The sequence below is a fragment of the Schistocerca serialis genome, chromosome 6, assembly GCF_023864345.2.
Source record: "Schistocerca serialis cubense isolate TAMUIC-IGC-003099 chromosome 6, iqSchSeri2.2, whole genome shotgun sequence".
Lineage (NCBI taxonomy): Eukaryota > Metazoa > Arthropoda > Insecta > Orthoptera > Acrididae > Schistocerca > Schistocerca serialis.
This window is the reverse complement of record NC_064643.1, coordinates 165,940,597-165,962,696: the sequence shown is the minus strand read 5'-3', so window position 1 is coordinate 165,962,696 and position 22,100 is coordinate 165,940,597.

Genomic DNA, 22,100 nt, shown 5'->3' with positions numbered 1-22,100 from the left:
GGGGGGGGGGGGCGTCTCGGTGGCGTTCCTCTGGATCCCAGGACACGTTGGTATCTGTGGAAATGAGGCGGCCGATATAGCGGCCAAGGCTGCAGTCTCTCTTCTTCGGCCAGCTATTCGCTCGATTCCCTTCGCCGATCTACGGAGTGTTTTATGTCGTCGTGTTGTTCTTTTATGGCACGCACATTGGTCGACACTTCCCAATAATAAATTGCGGGACGTGAAAGCTCTTCCCTGTGCTTGGACCTCTTCCTCCCGAACGCGTCGTCGGGAGGAGGTAATTTTAACTAGACTCCGGATAGGGCACTGTCTTTTTACCCATCGACACTCTGCCCCCACTGCTCTCAGCTGTGGACGGTAAGACACCTTTTAATTGAGTGCCTCTATTTTACTCCGTTACGCGCCCGTCTACAGCTGTCGCCCGATATATCTTCCATTTTAGCAGATGACACGCGCTCAGCCGATCGCGTTCTCGAGTTTATTAGTGCCAGTGAGATGACGTCAGTCGTTTGAAGCTCTTTTTGGGGATAACCAACCCCCTTCTATAGTGGTTTTTTAAGCTTTCCTTCTGTTTTTACTTTCTCAAATTTTTTGAATTTCGTTCCCATTGCTGCTGGTTTCCAGTTTCGTTTTTTTTTTACCTTTTCCTAAGTCACAGACCGGGCGCTAATGACCGTAGCAGTTTTGCGCCCTAAAACCATAACAAAAAAAATGCACGACAAAGATCATAGTGACAAAAGAAAGAATACACATAAGAATAATATCATTGCACATAAACATATCGATGTATCAAAGTACCTCTACATTAATTAAATCAAATCTGAATGGTGTCTCAGAAATATGTTAACTACTTTACGGAAACACAGTAGAATATTGCTGGTATCGAGAGGTTGAGGTGAGGTTCCATAATGGTTACGCAATTCAAGTACCATTGCAAGGTGTAGGGTTGGTGGGATGTCAGTACAGGAGTAGTGGCATACGAAGGTTGGAAATTAGAAGGGGAACCGTTCGGTTATTGAGAGCGAGACCCGAGTTCACAGAAAAAATAAAATCTGAAAAAATTTCGCGTTGAATTACACAGATTCCGAAGAGTATCCAGTGGCCGTAGAAGTGTGCTTATCATCCCTGATCGGAAGCAGTGTTTAATCACAAGGTCTCCTGCGGATCTCGGAAGTAGGTAAGGATTTATGCCGAAATGATCTCCCTTAATGGAGTGGGAAGGCAGAGTGCGCCGGAGGAGCCGTTAAATTATCGGCTAGTGATTTGGCCGTATATTCCGGTCACGTGGCCGGATCGCCGCCCGACTTGTGTCCTCGGGCGCTCGCCGAGAACTCAATAAAGTACCGCTCCCGGCCGGGAAGAAAAATTGCCCTTTGAATAAGTGGGAGGCGCCGCCCGCGCTCGCACGGCGCATCGGAAATCCACTGTGCGCCGCGCCGAGAGGAAAGAAGCGACCGAGAGAACTATCGGTTTTAAATTAAACGGCTGCAGGGCCCAGCGACACGGGACATTATTCAAAGCGGCGCCAACTGCGCAGGAAGAAAGGAAAGAAAGGCGCGGAGAGCGAGCGGAGCGGGGCGTGGCGACGGCGGAAGAAGGAGTGCGCCTTCAATTACGTGTCCGCACTTTGCATGGCGGGCGGCCGCCGCGCCGGCACAGGAATGCAGAAATGATTGCGAGGTGCGTGTGACCGGACTCGCAGATTATGGGCCGGCGCGACATGAGACGGATGTCCCACACTCTGCGCACCCCCCCCCCCCCCCCCCCCCGCCGCCAACTATGTCCTCCACCGCTGCTGAAACTCCAGGGCGCGACTCGATTCTCCAACTCCGGACAGGGCTGAAGGCCCACGCTCAGAGAAGACAGTACCCTTATCTGCGGCAGAGGAGAGCTGTGAATTCCAATGAAACAGGGACTCAGCGTCGAAAAGTAACAGCATAAAAGCAGAAACGCGTTTCCAAATGCTCCTTTGCACCGAAAGAAGACAACGGCTACAGTAGAATTCTCGCATCACTGCAAAAATGAGTGATGTACACTCATGAAACAGTATGGTATGACCACTGCCCACGGTGACACTGAATGCTGCGTGTTGGAGTTGGCAGAGCGGTTCTAGGCGCTTCAGTCTGGAACCGCATGACCGCTACGGTCGCAGGTTCGAATCCTGCCTCGGGCATGGATGTGTGTGATGTCCTTACGTTAGTTAGGTTTAAGTAGTTCTAAGTTCTAGGGGACTGATGGAAATGTCGTGTGGCTAGGGCCTCCCGTCGGGTAGACCGTTCGCCTGGTGCAGGTCTTTCGATTTGACGCCACTTCGGCGACCTGCGCGTCGATGGGGATGAAATGATGATGATTAGGAGAACACAACACCCAGTCCCTGAGCGGAGTAAATTTCCGACCCAGCCGGGAATCGAACCCGGGCCCTTAGGAATGACAGTCTGCCACGCTGACCACTCAGCTACCGGGGCGGCCAGGGGACTGATGACCATAGATGTTAAGTCCCATAGTGCTCAGAGCCATTTGAACCATTTTTGTTGGAGTTGCGGGCACGTGAGTCGGAACGGAAATTGTACACTGAAGCGGTTACCCTTGACGCTGCATCACAGACAGGAGCGCTTCCGATGGTGTACTCAACGACGGACCTGGGTGCACGAATGGAAAAACGTCATTTTTTCGCATGAAACCAGGTTCTGTTTACAGCATAATCATGGTCGCATCCGTGTTTGGCGACATCGCGGTGAACGCACATTGGAAGCGACCCTTGGCTCTACCCTTCATTCGATCCCTGCGAAAACCTACATTTCAGCAGGATAATGCACGACCGCATCTTGCAGGTCCACTACCGGCCTCCATCGATATAGAAAATGATCGACCGCTGCCCTGGCCAGCACATTCTCCAGATTTCTCACCAACTGAAAACATCTGGTCAACTGTGGCCGAGCAACTGTCACAATATGCTAGTCACTACTCTTGATGAACTGTGGTATCGTGTTGAAGCTGCATAGGCAGCTGTACCTGTACACGCCATCCAAGCTCTGTTTGACTCAATGCCCAGGCGTAAGAAGGCCGTTATTACGGCCATTGGTGGTTTTTCTGGGTACTGATTTCTCATGATCTATGCACCCAAATTGCGTGAAAATGTAATCACATGTCAGTTCTAGTATAATATATTTGTCCATTGAATACCCGTTTATCATCTGCATTTCTTCTTGGTGTAGCAATTTTAATGGCCAGATAGTGTATGTATCCCCCGCGCGGCAAAGACAGTAATGGGGTGTACGCTGTGCTGGATCCAAAAGGCCTCCTATCACTAGCAGTCGAGATGACAGGCATCTTATCCGCATGGCTGTAACGGATCGTGCAGCCACGTCTCGATCCCTGAGTCAACAGATAGGGACGTTTGCAAGAGAACAACCATCTGCACCAACAGTTCGACGACGTTTGCAGTAGCATGGACTATCAGCTCGGAGACCATGGCTGCGGTAACCCTGGACGCTGCATCACAGACAGGAGCGGCTGCGATGGTGCACTCAACGACGAACTTGGGTGCACGAATGGTAAAACGTCAATTTTTCGGATGAATCCAGGTTCTGTTTACAGTATCATAATGGTCGCATCCGTGTTTGGCGACATCGCGGTGAACGCACATTGGAAGCGTGTGTTCGTCATCGCCACTCTGGCGTATCACCCGGGGTGATGGTATGGGGGACCATTGATTACACGTCTGGGTCACCTCTTGTTCGCATTGACGTGGCTCTGCCCTTCATTCGATCCCTTCGAAACCCTACCTGTACGGACCTATATGGATACAAAAAATGTTCGACTGCTGCCCTGGCCAGCACATTCTCCAGATCTCTCACCAACTGAAAACGTCTGGTCAATGTTGGCCGAGCAGCTGGCTCGTCACAATACGCCAGTCACTGCTCTTGATGAACCGTGGTATCGTCTTGAAGCTTCATGGGCAGCTGTACCTGTACACGCCATCCAAGCTCTGTTTGACTCAATGCCCAGGCATTACAAGGCCCACAGGTGGTGGTTCTGGGTACTGATTTCTCAGTATCTATGCACCCAAATTGCGTGAAAATGTAATCACATGTCAGTTCTAGTATAATATATTTGTCCAAGGCCCGTTTATCATCTACATTTCTTCTTAGTGTAGCAATTTTAAAGGCCATTAGTGTAGATATGCAAACGGGCAGAATACGGCGCTACGGTCGGCAACGCCTATGGAAGACCAGTGTCTGGCGCAGTTGTTAGACGTGTGCATTCTTTAATTCTTGCAGAGAAGCCAAATATGAATTTTCATCGATTTAGCTTCAAAAATGCTTCCACAATAAAATATTTCCGTATGACCTTTCATCCCCCGTTTCACCCATATGGGCACTAAATTTCCAAAAACAATAAAACACGTATTTTTTAGTTCTAACTAGGAAGCGGAATTTAAATTTTCGTAGATACAGCTTTAAAATGCTTACATAATACAGTGTTTTCATAAAAAAAATCTCCTCCCCATCAATCCTTTAGCGGTTCAGTTCCCAAAAACAGCGAAACACGTATTTTTTTTTATTTGTAACCGAGAAGTCAAATACCAGTGTTCATAGATAAAGCCTTGAAAATAATTTAGTAGTTCCTTAATAGTGATAGACACATCAAAAAAAGTTTTGAATCACCTCGGTTCCAAGATTTCTCGAACCTGTACAGAAAATTGGAATACAGATCAACATAAACATCATTTCCGCCAATTTTATTGCTCATGAAAACCACACGTTGCGTGTTGTACCACCATACAGCGAGACCAGGTGGTCCAGAGTCGAGATTGCTGCACACACCGTTACCCCTAATACCCAGTACTACCTTCTCTTACACTGATGCTTCCCTGTATTCGTCGTGGCATACTATCCACAAGTTCATGAAGGCATTGTTGGTCCAGATCGTTACATTCCTGAACGGCGATTCGGCGTAGATCCATCAGAGTGGTTCGTGGGTCACGTCGTCTGTAAACAGCCGTTTCCAATCTATCCCAGGCATGATCGATAGGGTTCATGTCTGGAGAACATGCTGGCCACGCTGGTCGAGCGATGTCGTTATGCTGAAGGAGGTCATTCACAAGATGTGCACGACGGGGGAGCCCATGAAGACGAACGCCTCGCCAATATGCTGCCGATATGGTTGCACTATCGGTCGGAGGATGGTGATCACTTATCGTACAGCCGTCACGGCGCCTTCCATGACCACCAGCGGCGTACGTCGGGCCCCACATAATGCCACCGCAAAGTAGCAGGAAACCCCCACCTAGCTGCACTCGCTGGACAGTGTGTCTAAGGCGTTCAGCCTGACCGGGTTGCCTCCAAAAACGTCTCCGACGATTGTCTGGTCGGAGGCATATGCGACACTCATCGGTGAAGAGAACGTGATGACAATCCTGAGCGGTCCATTCGGCATGTTGTTGGGCCCATCTGTACGGCGATGCATGATGTCGTGATTGCAAAGATGGACCTCGCCATGGAGGTCGGGAGTGAAGTTGCGCATCATGCAGCCTATTGCGCATAGTTTGAATCGTAACACGACGTCCTGTGGCTGCACGAAAAGCATTATTCAATATGGTGGCGTCGCTGTTAGGGTTCCATAATCCGAAGGTATCGGTCATCCACTGCAGTAGTAGCCCTTGGGCGGCCTGAGCGCGGCATGTCATCGACAGTTCCAGTCTCTCTGAATCTCCTCCATGTCTTAGCAACATCGCCTTGGTTTACTCCGAGACGGCTGGACGCTTCCCTTGTTGAGAGCCCTTCCTGTAACAAAGTAACAATGCGGACGCGATCGAACCGCGGTATTGACTGTCTAGGCATGGTTGAACTACAGACAGCCCGGCCGGTGTGACTGAGCTGTTCTAGGCGCTACAGTCTGGAACTGCGAGACCGCTACGGTCGCAGGATCGAATCCTGCCTCGGGCATGGATGTATGTGATGTTCTTAGGTTAGTTAGGTTTAAGTAGTTCTAAGTTCTAGGGGACTGATGGCCTCAGATGTTAAGTCCCATATTGCTCCGAGTCATTTGAACTACAGACAACACGAGCCGTGTACCTCCTTCTGGTGGAATGGCTGGAAGTGATCGGTTGTCGGACCCCCTCCATCTAATAGGTGCTGATCTTGCATGGTTGTTTACATTCTTGGGCGGGTATAGTCACATCTCTGAACAGTGATAGGGACTGCATCTGTGATATAATTTCCACAGTCAACGTCTATCTTCAGGGTTCTGGGAACGGGGATGATGCAAAACTATTTTGATGTGTATATTTTGAAAAAAAGCTTACACCACTATTTCACTCTCCTAGGGTTAAATTCTAAAAAATGTTGAAACTCGTATTTCTTTGTTTCTCACCGAGAAACCAAATACCAATATTCGTAGGTCTAGCCTTAACATCGCCTTTATAGCGACATTTTTCAAAAAGCCTCCATCCCCCATTTCAGATCCTTACGGATGGAATTTCGAAAAATCAGTTCTTAAACGACGCCTACAGTATAAGATCAGTGCCCTCTGCAAATTTCAAGTTTCTATCCTTAGAGGTTTGGGCTGGGGGACAATGACTCAGTGAGTCACTCACTCGCTTATAGCGCGGACTGAACATCAAGTCCGATGGGGGCAGGAGTCTAAGCAGCGAAGCTGCTGTTCCTCCTTGGTAGGACTCAGTGAGATAGTCAGTGAGTCAGTCGGGACATTGCCTTTTGTATATAGAGGACATAAACATAATTAAATATTCAAAGACAAAGACAGACAGTAGAGAACGCAATATAAGTATTCGTCTGCAACACTGAAAATGATACTCTGACCACAGAATGTTATGGTTGTACTTAGCAGATCTTCCTTTCCTCTTTTTAATCTCTAGCGTTTTCCATGGCATGAAATTTGCCAGAGATTCTGTTGTGTTCAATGTAATTTTACGCCAGTCCTCTGCTAGAACGTTCTTTAGATAATTTCTATTGAATATCTGACGATTATTCATATTTTTGTGGAATATATTCCACAAATTCTGTATTGGATAAACGTCTGGAGATTGCGGTGGTGTCTCCATCCAACGGAGAATGTCATAGTCTTGCATCTAGAGCTGTAAGTTTTGGACCATTACGGTGTGTGAAAATATAATCCCCAGAAAGACCCATTTGTTCACAGTTTCGGTTATATGTGTTTTTAGTACGTTCATTTAAACCTGGTGGTCAATAATTCCACCATTAAAACACAACTCTCCCAACACCAACTGCGCCCCTGCAGCCCCAGATAAGTACTGCATCTCCTCCATGTTTAACTGAGGCTGTTATATTTCTCTCTTTAAGTTCACAATTCTTTTTTTCTCCACACTGTTGTTCGCCCATTTGACTTGGACAGCTCTGATTGAACCTCGTCAGTGAATTCAACCTACTTCGAGGAATAAAACGCACTGGATTTACATTCTCTTGCAAATGCAACTCGCTTCCTTCTATTGTATTTAATGATGTATACGATAGTATTCTAGGGGCCTTCCGGACTTCACACACAGCTCCATAAAGCACATTTCTCACAGTTCGTGCCTAAACACATTTTAAAGAATGTGCAGTAGCATGTTTTGTGGCAACTTGATTTGAATTTTTCTTGACTTCTTTAAGTACCTGTCATTTTTCCATTTCAGATACAACTGCAGATCGATGTCTACATGACTGGTTTTGTTCTGATTGAAACTGTATGTAACTGTCTTCACTATACTGCAACACTGAAAATGATACTCTGACCACAGAACGGTTTCTCCGATTTCTTGAAAAGATTATCGAAACTACATTATGAATATATCTCTCTGTTCTTCTGTAGTTTCGCGACGTTATCGACCTAACTAATTAAATATCCTCGACGGCTTTGAAAACAGAGAGGGAACCATTCACTAGAGTGGAAGAAATACAGCTGCATAAGGAAAGGGAGAGGGGTGTGTGTCAGTGCGGTACCGTGTCAGCGAACTTCCTTACTGTATGGATACATTGCATGTTTACCGGTTTTATCGCGTAATGCTTGTGATCGTGCGGATGAGTCAACCGGGATTCGGCAGCAGTTAGTGCAAGCTACCTGCCACACTTACGAACTCAAAACATTCAAAACATCGTATCCCTTCGCTATCGAGTGGGGCAGAACTGTTTTAGGTTGGGCCGTAACAGGAATGAAAGACACGAAAGGGAGAAACCCTGTCACCAGTAAGCTTTCTTGCACTAGAAATTCTATTTTATTTAATGAACGAATGGTAATTTAAGAACACAGTGCCGTTATGCTATTTATACTTGAGACGCTCAAAATTTTCTTGCTGGACTGGAACTGGAATTCGGATCTTCTCTTTCGCAATATTTGATCCTCTTGGAACGATATAGTTCCATGATTTAATTGTTTTCCACAAGACTGCAAACTCCTCTATGTCTCCACGGAAGGCTCGTCTCGAATTCTAGTCCAGCACACAGGTATTCGTAGTTTCATTTTAAGTCATAACATGTGGACACTGAACTACTACTGAAAACTAATTTTCATTTTTAATGTCTCTCCATGTGCTGTCGACAGTAATGATAGGTGTCGTTATCTGGGCGCTACAGTCTGGAACCGAGCGACCGCTACGGTCGCAGGTTCGAATCCTGCCTCGGGCATGGATGTGTGTGATGTCCTTAGGTTAGTTAGGTTTAATTAGTTCTAAGTTCTAGGTGACTGATGACCTCAGAAGTTAAGTCGCATAGTGCTCAGAGCCATTTGAACCATTTTGTCGTTATCTCTATTCAGGTATGCAAACATCTCAATACTGGTGAGCAAACAATCGACACTTAACGTCTACTCTTGGTTAGAAAATAACGGTGGTACGTGCTGTCTTCGATTCCCGGTCGAGTAAAATCCCCATAACAAAACTTTCCATGATGGCACTTCAACTGTAAACACAGTCCGCACCCGATAGCTGAGTGGTCAGCGTGACAGACTATCAATCCAAAGGGCCCGGGTTCGATTCCCGGCTGGGTCGGAGATTTTCTCCGCTCAGGGACTGGGTGTTGTGTTGTCCTAATCATCATCATTTCATCCCCATCGACGCGCAGGTCGCCGAAGTGGCGTCAAATCGAAAGACCTGCACCAGGCGAACGGTCTACCCGACGGGAGGCCCTAGCCACACGACATTTCATTTCAACTGTAAACTTGTGAATGAAAGTATATTAACGTCTTTCGTGATCAGTTGACAGTGAAATAAGGATCTTAATAGGACTCTCGGTCTGTTTTCAAGTTCAGATTTCCTAACTGATACCTATGAAAATTATTGTATTTCACATTTCTTTATATTTAGTAAATAATGACGATCGTTGGCATGATCGAGCCTCGGTCAGGCACGGAAGCTTTGCTTGTTAGCAATGGCTATAGGTGCTGGGTTTCAACGCAGATCCAGAAAAAAAAGTTCATCATGTCATTTAAAGTTCAAACATGTTCAGACACAATAGTTCGTGGATAGTGAGTACAGTGAAATTTCTGGTGATACTCTGTTGATGTTGAGGTCTCCACAGAGCGCCTGGCGCTGTTAATCACGTCTTTCGGAACTGGTTACTTCAACAACCAGTTTATGAGAAACCTCTCGCCACAGGTACGAAGTTTAACATGTGTGGAAAAACCTTTTGGAGGGCAAAAATACTTCTAACTGTCATAGAACTTTGGGAGTCTAAATACTGTCTCAGAATCTCCTGTTCATGAAGATATTTAATTACGCGTAAGTATTACAGAAGCATCTCCGCGACAGATTCTAATGAGTGTGGTAACGCTTCTGACTTGTCACGTATTGTAATAAAGTTGAGTTTACAAGGGAAGCAGTGGTTGGAAAGGGAGTCAGACAGGGTTGTAGCCTATCCTTGATGTTATTCAATCTGTATATTGAGCAAGCAGTAAAGGATACAAAAGAAAAATTTGCAGTAGGAATTAAAATCCATGGAGAAGCAATAAAAACTTTGAGGTTTGCCGACGACGTTGTAATTCTGTCAGAGACAGCAAAGGACCTGGAAGAGCAGCTGAACGGAATGGGCAGTGTCTTGAAAGGAGGATATAACATGGACATCAACAAAAGCAAAACGAGGATAATGGAATGTAGTCGAATTAAATCGGGTGATGCTGGGGGAATTAGACTAGGAAATGAGACGCTTAAAGTAGTAAATGAGTTTTGCTATTTGGGGAGCAAAATAACTGACGATCGTCGAAGTAGAGAGGATATAAAATGTAGACTGGCAATGGCAAGGAAAGCGTTTCTGAAGAAGAGAAATTTGTTAACATCGAGTATAGATTTAAAGATTTAAGTGTCAGGAAGTAGTTTCTGAAAGTATTTGTATGGAAGTGCAACGTGGACGATAAATAGTTCAGACAAGAAGAGAATAGAAGCTTTCGAAATGTGGTGCTACAGAAGAATGCTGAAGATTAGATGGGTAGATCACATAACTAATGAGGAGGTATTGAATAGAATTGGAGAGAAGAGAAATTTGTGGCACAACTTGACTAGAAGAAGGGATCGGTTGGTAGGACATGTTCTGAGGCATCAAGGGATCACCAATTTAGTATTGGAGGGCAGCGTGGAGGGTAAAAATCGTAGAGGGAGACCAAGAGATGAATACACTAAGCAGATTTAGTAGGATGTATGTTGCTGTAGATTCTGAGATGAAGAAGCTTGCAGGGGAGAGAGTAGCATGGAGAGCTGCATCAAACCAATCTCAGGACTGAAGACCACAACAACAACAACAAGACCTGTCTCATGTGTAAGAACATGTTTCCTAGAATTTGCAGTATCCCAGTGCTATTTTAAATCTGGATTGATTGCCACAAAGGACAATGTTCTTTATTAGTCTCTCGTGGTATACCTTTTGCATTGTCAGATGACTGCACCGCAAAGAGATTTGGTAACCTGCAAGACAGTTACGTTATGTGTGCTGCAACAAATCAGGCAGAAGGCAATTCAGGTCGTTCGGATACTTTCGATCATGATAAGACATAACGTCTACCGATTTGCATCCCATTTCGATTATTCCTTCTTTGCCGTAGGTTTTGTTCTGAAAATGTATAATAATTTCGAAAAATATTAGTTATCAGATGCTACGCGAGTTTCCCCTACGTTGTGAGACCTGAGTTTCACGCGGGGTATAGAATGTTCAAATAACTTGGGCGAATGCAGCCGGGTGACGTCATCGACAACCGCCGATAATTGGACAAGAGCAGACCATGCCGTTTTTATGACAAAACCGCAGCAAGTAAGTGCTTTACAAAGCGAATATCTCGGTTTTCACAACAACTCCGTAAAGATAACACACACACACACACACACACACACACACACACACACACACACACATTGTAAACCATAGCGCCACCACAAACCAAAGATGACCAACGTCAGAAAATTATCTGCAGTGAAATTAATAATCAATGGGTGAGGTAGCATAAACCTTGTCCGTCTGTTTTTTGACAAGTTAGAAATTAAGATTCCTTGCAGAACTGAAACGAAATCTGCCATCTCTATTTATAAGGTTACTTGCTAATTTAATTTCAACAGCTTCCTTAGTAACACTAACCCAATAGCTGGAAGTGCATACCACGATCCCTGTGCTGCTATATTCCATAGGATGACCAGTGCGAAGACAATACTTTGCAATGGCGGATATGCTCGGTTGTTGTAAGCATCTGTGCCGCTTATGCTCAGTACATCGGTCCTCCACAGTCCTGATAGTCTGGCCATTATACGACACGCCACAACTGCAAGGAATACCGTAGACAGGCGCTTCAAGCAAACCAAGATCATCCTTTACGGAACCTAAAAGGACCCTAATCTTAGATGGTGGTCGTAAAACACACTTCTCTTCATATTTCCCCAAAATATGGCCAATCCTGTTTGAAATGGTTCAAAATGGTTCAAATGGCTCTGAGCACAATGGGACATAACATCTGAGGTCATCAGTCCCCTAGAACTTAGAACTACTTAAACCTAACGAACCTAAGGACATCACACACATATCCACGCCCGAGGCGGGATTCGAACCTGCGACCGTAACGGTGGTGCGGCTCCAGACTGAAGCGCCTAGAACCACTCGGCCACACTGGCCGGCCCTGTTCGAAATGTTCACTGTATGCTCCAGAAAAGTCACGTCGGTATTATTATCACCCACACGGTGCTCAGATGGTCGATAACGCAACTCACGTCTAATGTGTCTTTCACTGTTACCATTCTGACGAAAGGTGACTTCGAGATGGGCTAACTCAACTGACAAACTCTCAGGGTCCGAGATGACACGGGCCCCTACGAACCAACGTACGAAGCGCCGTTTCACATTGAGCCGGATTGCTTACAGTGTGTGTGCGTGTGTGTGTGTGTGCGTGTGTGTGTGTGTGTGTTTTTCCCTTTACGGAGTTCCTGGCGAAAACCAGGTATTAAATTCCCTTCCACAGTGCTTACTTGTTTTGGCTTGAATGATTCAAATGGCTCTGAACATTATGGGAATTTCTGAGGTCATCAGCCCCCTAGAACCTAGAACTAGTTAAACCTAACTAACCTAAAGACATCGCACACACCCACGCCCGAGGCAGGATTCGAACCTGCAACCGTAGCGGTCGTGCGGTTCCAGACTTTTTGGCTTGAAAATGCCAGCGTGTGTACTTGTCGAAATATCAGCGGTTGTCGATGACGTCACCCCGCTGCATTCTCGTAAATTATTTGAACGTTCCCCTACGTTGTTTATGTGGTGTCACCGCCAGACATCACACTTGCTAGGTGGTAGTTTTAAATCGGCCGCGGTCCATTAGTACATGTCGGACCCGCGTGTCGCCACTGTGTGATCGCAGACCGAGCGCCACCACAAGGCAGGTCTCGAGAGACGGACTAGCACTCGCCCCAGTTGTACGGACGACGTAGCTAGCGACTACACTGACGAAGCCTCGCTCCTTTGCCGAGCAGATAGTTAGAATAGCCTTCAGCTAAGTCAATGGCTACGACCTAGCAAGGCGCCATTAGTAACATTGCATGTATCTAAAGAGTTTCACTTGTATCGCCACAATCTCCAGATGTACCAAAAGGGTGGATTAAAGTTAAGTATTCCAGAAGCTACGTACTTTTCTTTAGAGCATTCATTACGTATCCTGTTTCAGACCTCACGCCATCCTGCTTTAGCTCAGCGCGTGCCTTTCGGCTTCCTCTCATTGTGTCTAGGCTGTCTTGTCTAGACACAACAGTTTACGTCTTTAAAGCGTTATGGCTCGATTCAAGGTACAAATACCAGTTTCTCGAATTTCGCATCCGTCGACTGCCACACGTGAGTGTTTTGTTTTTCAGCGTTTATCCGGCAGAGTACGGCGTTTCTACGACTCGGTGCCCCGAGCGCACGCGTGCTAATTCGCCACGCGGTGTTTTTAAGTTATTAAGGGCGCCCCTCTTGAAGCTGATGAAAATGGAAATGGTGGGCGGTAAATCTGACCCGTGCAATAATTAACTGAGCGCCGAGTTTAATGAAAATGGGCCGGCAGAGTGCGCGATAAGCCCTCTGGCCCTTCCCTGCCCTGCCCTGGTCGGCACGCGAGCCCGGCTGAACCGCGGCCGGCCACGTCCAGGGCTGATCGCTCACTCGCTGGACGCGCCGCCGCTCCGCCACCTGCTGCCGTTGCCCTCCTCACACGGGACGAGAAAGCGTTCGCTGGCAAGGAGCTGGTCGCGTCTTGTGACGTCACAGCGTGCAACTTCGAAAGGAGTCTACGCGGGGCACCATTGTACGAGGGTCACTCCAAAAGAAATACACACTATTTTTGTAAAAATACAGTTTTCATTCTGCATGACTGAAAGTTTTACTGTGTGTAGATACATCCTTCACGATTGTTTTCAAACTTAGTTCAACCTGTTCCCGTGAGGGGCGCCGCCATAGCATGTCTTCAAGATGGCTGCAACACTTTACGTTCGTCAGAAGCAACCTGCTGTCATAGAATTCCTATGCTGTGAAAACGAGACAGTGGGAAACATCCACAAGAGGTTGAAAAAGGTGTATGGAGATGCTGCTGTCGATCGTAGTACAGTTAGTCGGTGAGCAAGCAGGTGACGTGATGAAAGCGGGCACGGCAATATTGAGAATTGTCCTCACAGCGGCAGGCCTCGTACTGCACACACTCTAGACAATGTGCAGAGAGTTAACGAATTGGTGACTGCTGACAGACGCATCACAGTGAACGAATTGTCACGCTAGTTGGGATAGGGGAAGGAATACTGAAAGTGTTGGCGTTAAAAAAGGTTTGTGGCAGGTGGGTTCCCAGGATGTTTACAGTGGCTCACAAAGAAACAAAAAAAACGGTATGCCGCGAATTTTTAGAACAGTACGAGAATGGTGGAGATGAATTTCTCGGAAGAATTGTAACAGGTGATGAAACATGGCTCCATCATTTTTCGCCAGAGACGAAGAGACAATCAATGGAGTGGCATCATGCAAATTCATGCAAGAAAAAAAAAATTCAAAACCACACCTTCTGCTGGAAAAGTTATGGCTACGGTGTTTTTCGATTCCGAAGGACTCTTGCTTGTAGACATCATGCCAAGTGGAACCACCATAAATTCTGATGTATATGGGACGACAATGAAGAAACTTCAAGCTCGACTGAGTCGTGCTTGACCACATCGGCAAAAACAGTATGTTTTGCTGTTGCATGACAACGCACGGCCACATGTCAGTCAAAAAACCATGGAAGCGATCACAAAACTCGGGTGGACAACACTGAAACACCCGCCTTACAGTCCTGACCTGTCTCCGTGTGACTATCATCTCTTTGGGAAACTGAAAGACTCTCTTCGAGGAACAAGGTTTGAAGATGATGACTCCCTTGTGCACGCTACCAAGCAGTGGCTGGTCCAGAATTTTACTGTGCAGGTATACAGGCGCTGGTTCCAAGATGGCGTAATACAGTTGAGAGGGATGGAGATTATGTGGATAAATGAAAATATTGTTCCTAAAGGATGTATCTACACACTGTGAAACTTTCAAATATGTGGAATAAAATATGTATTAAAAATAGTGTGCATTTCTTTTGGAGTCACCCTCGTATTATAAACGATGTATGTCTCTGATAGGCTTTATAAAGAGTATCGCTGACTGTGCGCGACCGCTGAGCCAAAGATGCTACTTCTGGTCGGAGGTTGTAGTACTGGAGTAAGAGAGCTCTTGGCGCACAGTAGTAGGTGGCCATCTGTGAGCGAAAGAGCATGGAGTAGTCAGTGTTTGTGGAGTGCTTTGTGAAATCACCAAGTGTTAGATTATAATATCGCAATTATGAGTACATGTATTATTGGACATAGAAGCGTGGAAGCAGAAGTCATCATGCAAGCGAGGTAGAGATGTTAAATAATTATGACTTTCGTTTTGCCAGCGCATTAGTGTCGATGAGTTGGCTGATAATTTGTAATTGTTGAGTAACGTCAGAACGTAGGTAAACTGATTTGATGAAAATGCTAGTTAGATATTTCCCTTTTGCAATGTTTCTACGATGTGTTAACACAGGCACATGTAATTTGATGATTTGCATTTTTGCTTTTTTAATTAGGTTAGATAATACTTGCTCTATAACTCTCATTGTTTATGAACCGGTTGCTAAAAAGTAATTTGAGAATTTGTATTTGTGCTTTTTTAGTGAGGTTAGATAATACTTGAGGTACAAATCTCATCCTTTGTGAATCAATTAGTAGTATCTTTCTGAGTAATGTTATTTCAGTTGTCAGATGTTTTGATAAATCAAACTTAACTTTGAACATAATTTCACTAAAAAAGTCAGTGTTTGTAATTCAGCACCATCAGTAACGACTCCCTGTCCAGGTAGATGTTTCTCAAAGACGCTGGATTTTTTTAAGTGTTTCCATTTATTAGCCAAAGAATTTCATGTACATTACGCCAGCATTGCACACCGTTGAGCCTGTAGCTAGTACATTTTATTCGTGTTCATGAGAGTCCAGAATATATCCCATTCCACCATTGCTGCTTTAGAGGTAAGACAATTTCATTTATTTGTTATGTGCACAGGGACAAAAGTTACCAGTTTTGAATAGGGCCAGATGATTCCGTGCTTAAGGGACTGAATGTTTGAATGTATTTTGCAGTGACTGTATTTCTTTATTGGTACTGGGAGTTGGATTGCCCAATCAGTTCGTATAAAGTTTTTTCTAACAATAACACAGAGTAAATACACCACTTCCAATTTCAACTCGCTACTCAATAAATCCAGTTATGTATCCATTCCTCAGTCACGCATTCATTCAGTGTACCACAAAGCAGGTCAACTAAGACAATTTATTTTGTTATGCGCCCAGGCACTCATTTAAGTTGTTGTTGTTGTTGTGGTCTTCAGTCCTGAGACTGGTTTGATGCAGCTCTCCATGCTACTCTATCCTGCGCAAGCTTCTTCATCTCCCAGTACCTACTGCAACCTACATTCTTCTGAATCTGCTTATTGTATTGATCTCTTGGTCTCCCTCTACGAATTTTACCCTCCACGCTGCCCTCCAATGCTAAATTTGTGATCCCTTGATGCCTCAAAACATGTCCTACCAACCGATCCCTTCTTCTAGTCAAGTTGTGCCACAAACTTCTCCCCAATCCTATTAAATACCTCCTCATTAGTTACGTGATCTACCCACCTTATCTTCAGCATTCTTCTGTAGCACCACATTTCGAAAGCTTCTATTCTCTTCTTGTCCAAACTGGTTATCGTCCATGTTTCACTTCCATACATGGCTACACTCCATACAAATACTTTCAGAAACGACTTCCTGACACTTAAATCTATACTCGATGTTAACAAATTTCTCTTCTTCAGAAACGATTTCCTTGCCATTGCCAGTCTACATTTTATATCCTCTCTACTTCGACCATCATCAGTTATTTTACTCCCTAAATAGCAAAACTCCTTTACTACTTTAAGTGTCTCATTTCCTAATCTAATCCCCTCAACATCACCCGATTTAATTCGACTACATTCCATTATCCTCGTTTTGCTTTTGTTGATGTTCATCTTATATCCTCCTTTCAAGACACGGTCCATTCCGTTCAACTGCTCTTCCAAGTCCTTTGCTGTCTCTGACAGAATTACAATGTCATCGGCGAACCTCAAAGTTTTTATTTCTTCTCCATGGATTTTAATACCTACTCCGAATTTTTCTTTTGTTTCCTTTACTGCTTGCTCAATGTACAGATTGAATAACATCGGGGAGAGACTACAACCCTGTCTCACTCCGTTCCCAACCACTGCTTCCCTTTCATGCCCCTCGACTCTTATAACTGCCATCTGGTTTCTGTACAAATTGTAAATAGCCTTTCGTTCCCCGTATTTTACCCCTGCCACCTCTAGAATTTGAAAGAGAGTATTCCAGTTAACGTTGTCAAAAGCTTTCTCTAAGTCTACAAATGCTAGAAACGTAGGTTTGCCTTTCCTTAATCTTTCTTCTAAGATAAGTCGTAAGGTCAGTATTGCCTCACGTGTTCCAGTGTTTCTACGGAATACAAACTGATCTTCCCCGAGGTCCGCTTCTACAAGTTTTTCCATTCGTCTGTAAAGAATTCGCGTTAGTATTTTGCAGCTGTGACTTATTAAACTGATAGTTCGGTAATTTTCACATCTGTCAACACCTGCTTTCTTTGGGATTGGAATTATTATATTCTTCTTGAAGTCTGTGGGTATTTCGCCTGTCTCATACATCTTGCTCACCAGATGGTAGAGTTTTGTCATGACTGGCTCTCCCAAGGCCATCAGTAGTTCTAATGGAATGTTGTCTACTCCCGGGGCCTTGTTTCAACTCAGATCTTTCAGTGCTCTGTCAAACTCTTCACGCAGTATCTTATCTCCCATTTCATCTTCATCTACATCCTCTTCCATTTCCATAATATTGTCCTCAAGTACATCGCCCTTGTATAAACCCTCTATATGCTCCTTCCACCTTTCTGCCTTCCCTTCTTTGCTTAGAACCGGGTTGCCATCTGAGCTCTTGATATTCATACAAGTGGTTCTCCTCTCTCCAAAGGTCTCTTTAATTTTCCTGTAGGCAGTATCTATCTTACCCCTAGTGAGACAAGCCTCTACATCCTTACATTTGTGCTCTAGCCATCCCTGCTTAGCCATTTTGCACTTCCTGTCGATCTCATTTTTGAGACGCTTGTATTCCTTTTTGCCTGCTTCATTTACTGCATTTTTATATTTTCTCCTTTCATCAATTAAATTCAATATTTCTTCTGTTACCCAAGGATTTCTATTAGCCCTCATCTTTTTACCTACTTGATCCTCTACTGCCTTCACTACTTCATCCCTCAGAGCTACCCATTCTTCTTCTACTGTATTTCTTTCCCCCATTCCTGTCAATTGTTCCCTTATGCTCTCCCTGAAACTCTGTACAACCTCTGGTTCTTTCAGTTTATCCAGGTCCCATCTCCTTAAATTCCCGCCTTTTTGCAGTTTCTTCAGTTTCAATCTGCAGTTCATAACCAATAGATTGTGGTCAGAATCCACATCTGCCCCTGGAAATGTCTTACAATTTAAAACCTGGTTCCTAAATCTCTGTCTTACCATTATGTAATCTATCTGATACCTTTTAGTATCTCCAGGATTCTTCCAGGTATACAACCTTCTTTCATGATTCTTGAACCAAGTGTTAGCTATGATTAAGTTATGCTCTGTGCAAAATTCTACAAGGCGGCTTCCTCTTTCATTTCTTCTCCCCAATCCATATTCACCTACTATGTTTCCTTCTCTCCCTTTTCCTACTGATGAATTCCAGTCACCCATGACTATTAAATTTTCGTCTCCCTTCACTACCTGAATAATTTCTTTTATCTCGTATACATTTCATCAATTTCTTCATCATCTGCAGAGCTAGTTGGCATATAAACTTGTACTACTGTAGTAGGCATGGGCTTTGTGTCTATCTTGGCCACAAAAATGCGTTCACTATGCTGTTCGTAGTAGCTAACCCGCACTCCTATTTTTATATTCATTATTAAACCTACTCCTGCATTACCCCTATTTGACTTTGTGTTTATAATCCTGTAATCACCTGACCAAAAGTCTTGTTCCTCCTGCCACCGAACTTCACTAATTCCGACTATATCTAACTTTAACCTATCCATTTCCCTTTTTAAATTTTCTAACCTACCTGCCCGATTAAGGGATCTGACATTCCACGCTCCGATCCGTAGAATGCCAGCTTTCTCCTGATAACGACGTCCTCTTGAGTAGTCCCCGCCCGGAGATCCGAATGGGGGACTATTTTACCACCGGAATATTTTACCCAAGAGGACGCCATCATCATTTAATCATACAGTAAAGCTGCATGTCCAAGGGAAAAATTACGGCTGTAGTTTCCCCTTGCTTTCAGCCATTCGCAGTACCAGCACAGCAGGGCCGTTTTGGTTAATGTTACAAGGCCAGATCAGTCAATCATCCAGACTGTTGCCCCTGCAACTACTGAAAAGGCTGCTGCCCCTCTTCAGGAACCACATGTTTGTCTGGCCTCTCAACAGATACCCCTCCGTTGTGGTTGCACCTACGGTACGGCCATCTGTATCGCTGAGGCACGCAAGCCTCCCCACCAACGGCAAGGTCCATGGTTCATGGGGGGTCATTTAAGTATTCCAGAATAATGTTTTTTAAAGAATGTTACAACTACACGTTCCCCAGCACTGCGTAGCGTGCCAGACTGCCGAGGATAAGTTCCCAGTGATGCAATAGACTTTTTGCAAACCACGTAAATGGTCGTGTAATTTATGAACCAGACATCACACTCCGAAGCACATCACCCTGGTAGGTCCTCGTTTACGAGTAAAAGTCGAAAAACAATACAGCCTATTACTCTAGAGCAATACCCTAACATATGCGCTCGGCTGTCGCCATGGCGTAATGGATAGCATAAGAGACCAAAAAAGAGAAAGCACCGGGATCGAATCCTGTTACTTTATGACAAGTTCACTTTTATTTTTTAATTATATTTTTCTTCAGATATTTGCTTCAATTTAACGTTTTTAAATTTTCTAATCCTTTGCCAAGTCTTTTTAACCGTTGCATTAACTTTTTTATTTGATCTTTTTTCTCCATTGGGCTCAAAGTCATTTGTTTATGCGGCATTTAAAATATGCGACAAGGCAAATTCGTCAACCAGCAAATGTCATTGGGAAAGAATGAACGAATTTGATGGAGAAACTACGTGAATGTAGAAAGATAGCTTTTACAGTTTGTCCATTATGTGAGAATAATTTGTGTTTCAAATGTTTGTGTGACGATTACCACCTAAAAAACTGTACATCTAGCAACGACAAAAAAATTTTGTGACTGTTGCATAATCAATATGAATACTAACAAATATTTCGTTTTACAGTCACTTGATCGATATTTTTAAACGATTAAATATTACAGTATATAAATAAAGAATAATTAAAACCATATGGACAAAGATTCCAAATGAAAAAGAATTACAGGAAGACAATATGAGAACAAACAAGAAAGTTAATGCAATGGTTAAAATGACTTCGCAAAGGGTTAAAAAATATAAAAACATTACATTTGAAGCAAGTAACTGAAGAAAAATAAAATTTAAAAATAAAAGTAAATCTGTGGGAACGTAACAGGTTTCGACGCTTTTACTCGTAAATTAGGGCCCACCAGGGTATCATGCATGGTTCTTAATCTACACCACCACGTAGATGGTTGCAAAAAGGGGATTGCAGCAGTGGGGACCTCTCCTTGTAAGACACGCGAGATTTTTCTTTCTTGCGTTCTAACAGGGCTAGCGTAGGAATTTTACATCCTTCCATTTTCGTAAACTAATTGGGTGGTTTGCGAGCGAAACAGCCGACAACTGCCGCTGGAGGCGCTGCAGTCACAGATCACATTGTGGAGCACGTTATTTTCCGCCCCGAGCACGAACCACGATGTAAGCCATGTCCGGCGTACTTCAAGACGCGAGGACGCCACAACGCACATGCGCACGTAAACCCCACCAGGCGAAAAACAAAAACTCCGTTAGACGCGGGTGGAGAGGTGTGCTCCTGCTGTATCAGGCGCCTTTGGAAATACGTGTGTAGAAGCCCGTTGGTTGATCTGGGTGTCTGTCTAATCTCTGTCCAATTGGCATTACTATCACGTACCGAGCTGCACTATAATGGGTGAAGGTGGACTCAAGCGACAAAATAAAAGTAATCACAGAAGAAGACATCACCGATAAACCTTTGTTTCGGGTGGATACATGGCAAAGAGGATGGGACTCATGCGATAACGGCCGAATACACTATGATTAATTTTTGCCAAACATTAGAGAAAGTTTAGAAAGCTGTCGGATGATATATTTTCTGACCGGACATGGTCATTATCCAACACACTTACATCCGATAAAAAACTGTCCTATTAACTTTTTTAGTACTGGTAATATCTGCCTTTGCTTTCTAAGTACCAGTGCCATTCTCGTGAAATCAACGAAGCTACTGTAAGACAGAGACATCTAGTGGTACACTGAGGTACTCCTACGAATGTAGTGCATTGTAGCTGTCACTCACAGTATTCAAAGCAACAATCGGTGTTACGTGATTGTAGGATATCGTGACATATGGCTTCTTTTTTTTTTTTTTTTTTTTTTTTTAATGTTCATGTTACGAGATCATTGACAGCGAAATTAAATACATATAAAGTTATTGCAGCATAAATATGAGTTTATATCATTGCTGTTACGAGTGATTTCGAATCTAAACAGCTGGGGCAGTATGTAATTTTGACAGAAATTAATCAATTTTCAGCCGCATCCTTATTTTTATTTACGTCCTAAATTTGTTTTAGGCATTGTAAGCTCACGGAAGTTTCGAGATGTGGGATAGCGTCTAGGAAAATGCAAAATTGCTTTCAAACATCGCATTAAATGATGAGTTGAGCTGACGTTCTTGAGCTACCGAAGTGGAACCACAGCTTTAAAACAACTGTTGTTTACTTTTTGCCAATTTCTTCTTGTATTCGTTGATTCCTCTGATGAAAAAGTCAATTTTGTGAACAATTTTAAAACTAACTTTCTTTTATACAGATGAGACTAAAACGCCTTAAAAATGCACACA